The sequence below is a fragment of the Antechinus flavipes genome, chromosome 1 (assembly GCF_016432865.1).
Source record: "Antechinus flavipes isolate AdamAnt ecotype Samford, QLD, Australia chromosome 1, AdamAnt_v2, whole genome shotgun sequence".
Lineage (NCBI taxonomy): Eukaryota > Metazoa > Chordata > Mammalia > Dasyuromorphia > Dasyuridae > Antechinus > Antechinus flavipes.
In genome coordinates this window covers 339,482,448-339,485,381 of record NC_067398.1, presented here as the reverse complement: position 1 = coordinate 339,485,381, position 2,934 = coordinate 339,482,448, and the positions used below count along the sequence as shown (strand labels likewise).

Below are 2,934 nucleotides of genomic sequence, written 5' to 3'. Positions count from 1 at the left end.
TTGGAACACAACATTTTGCAAAGGTGAATGTGGAAAACTATCTTTACATGTATTTGGAAAAATAAAGAGCTATTTGAAGGAAAAAAAAACAAAGTGGACAAGAGTTTCTCATATCCACTTTCTGAAAATAATAGTTAGCCTATTCACAAATCCATCACATGTCAACTACAAAGTATTCTATTTAGCCCATCATGATGGTCCAACAAGTCATTATCATCCTGCTGAATCTGGCCGAATGCCATTAGACTGTTGTTGAAATAGATCCATTTTTGTTCATTTGCTATCTGAACCACTTCCCTATTATGGATTTACTTTGGATTTTCAAGGGAGAGTTATCATTAGATCTTTTTTTCCAGAGCTTTTATATTGTTTCAAAGACTCTTCTAGACTCTTTTAATTAGTAGCTTTTTCTGGAAGACATGGGGAAAAAAGCCTAGATAATTTGCCCTGGATTGGTAATAATGAAGAGTGTATGACTCAGTCCTTCTATTCTTCCCTAATTAGTCCCTAGTTAATACAATTTATAATAGATATATAAATGATATTTCTGGTATCCAAGTGGTAGCATGAATAGCTTAAAGCTTTAAGTTTAAAAGCAAATTTGAGAAAAAATATAATGGAAAAACCTTTTTTTTTAAATCTGATATATTCTTATTGAAATGACATTTTCCCCTTTAAGATTATTATTGCAATCAAAAGATCATGTAGGATAATGTACTATAATAAAAATAGTACAACTTATAACAGCTTCCATTTACCCTCTGAAATGGCACTGAGCTGCTGCATATGTTTACATCCTCAATATTTCATACATAAACTGAAACAATTCTTGTTTCTTAAAACTAAGAAAAAGACCCAATTGTTCAAAATGAAGATAGAAAAAACTATGCTAGCTATTTGAATGGCAAAGTTATTTTCAGATATTATAATCATAACAATTTTGAGATTTAAGGGCATGGGAGCAACTATCCAACATAATAACTTAGTTTTTGTAAACATGACTTTATTGCCTTGCATTCATCTGGTAAAGACTTTTTAATGTCATGAAGGAGGCAGATGCTGCCTCTGCCTCAGATGGCAAGCAACTATATCAGCTGAATTCCTCAGACTCATCAATGCTGTAGTAAGAAGTTGGTAGCTACATTAAGGTCGTTATTTGAAGCTCTCAGGGCCTTCAAAGCATCCACCCTAGAAAATCTCTTCTTCATCAATTGGACAACTACTCCTCAGAAATCTCAAGAGGAGGTATTCCACTACTTGTTCAGACTGTCTCAAGCATTTGTATTCTATCTCTGATGTATATAAAGAAAAACTGATTCCAATTAATCCTCCCATCCTTCTGCTCTCATCATTGCCTCATGTGTGCAAACTGAGAAAACATAAGCTGATGATCAAGAAAGTCCCTTGTTTGCTGTCTATGATTGTCTACTATTGTTCCCATTCCAAATTCTGTCTTCATTGATCAGTCTGAAAGAAGAGAAAATGGATTCAAGTGTCTGAGATAACAACTTTGCCAAATAACAGGATATGCAAAGAACCTGATGAACTTTTAATACATTATTGATATTACTGATATAACATATACTAGCAATCAGACCTCTTGTGGTTACAACCCAAATGCAAGTTTCAGAGGTTAAAAGCTGTAGTTCCAATATATAAATCAATGTCTTATTTGTGATAGAAAGCTGGCCCAGAACTTCTGTCATTTAAACTCTTGGAATGGAACAATAAAATGGTACAAACAGAGCAAATACAGGCTTGAGAAAACCAGAAAGCAAGACACTGGCTGTGAAATGAATGCTGCATAACTTCCACAAGGTTCAAGTCAAACAAAGCTGAAAAAATCCAGGGACTCAGTAAAAAGGATTCAAATTTTCTGCTGCCACATTTTTTCCAAACATCCCAAAGTTATGTATGAGCAGCCTCCTAAAAATGTATCTTTCAAACTGAAGCAAATTGTTCTTTCACCTATCAATATCCAGATCTGCAAGTTATTCTTTTTTCCCCAGTTCACTTATTTATTTTTTTTTAATTTAAATAATAGCTTTTTATTTTCAAAATATAAGCAAAGATAGTTTTCAATATTCACCACACAAATTTTTCTCCCTTCCTTCCCTCATCATCTTCCCTAGAGAGCAAGTAATTCAATATGTGTTAAACATGTGCAATTCTTCTATACATATTCTACATTTATCATGGCACACAAGGAAAATCAAATCAAAAAGGGAAAAATGAGAATAAAAGCAAGCAAACAACAACAAAAAAGGTCAAAATACTGTGTTGTGATCTATATTCAGTCCCTACAGTCCTCTCTCTATCTCCAAGTCTATTGGAATTGGCCTGAATCACCTCATTGTTGAGAAGAGCCATGTCCTTCAGAATTGGCCATTGTATAATCTTCTTGTCTCTTGATTCTATTCACTTCTCTTACCTTCAGTTCATGTGAGTCTATTCAGGCCTTTCTGAAATCATCTTCTGCAAGTCAATCTTTATAGCTTATAGATGATACACAAAGAAATTCTAATAATGCTGAAAGAGAAGTGCCAACAAAATCAAAAGGGTGTTGGATACTAGTAAAAGGCCCTTTGACAAAGATGTCTCATAGAATCCACTAAATCCAATACTGATGAACATGAACCTGCTCCTGAGATAGAGCAATGGGAAGGGGGAAAAGCAGGGAAGGAATGGTGGAGGAAACCTGTCTTGTGGGGGAATGGAGAGAATAGAGCTCTCTGACCTTTTCATGATATATATCATATTTTAATTATATATATATATATATATATATATATGTTTTATCCTTTTTGTGAGTTCCGTAAGCATAAGATCAGTATTATATTCTTCTTTGTTACATTCACTCTTTTTCCCAGCCCTAGCACAGGTTTTGCAAATATAGATATGTAATTAATGTTTGGATGCATGCATGGATGAATG

General features: G+C 33.8%; 1 pseudogene; it reads right to left on the bottom strand.

Moving 5' to 3' along the window:
• Positions 1–1,112: 1,112 nt before the first annotated feature.
• On the bottom strand, positions 1,113–2,634 carry LOC127545725 (ubiquitin-associated domain-containing protein 2-like; annotated as a pseudogene).
• Between the last annotated feature and the right edge of the window lie 300 nt (positions 2,635–2,934).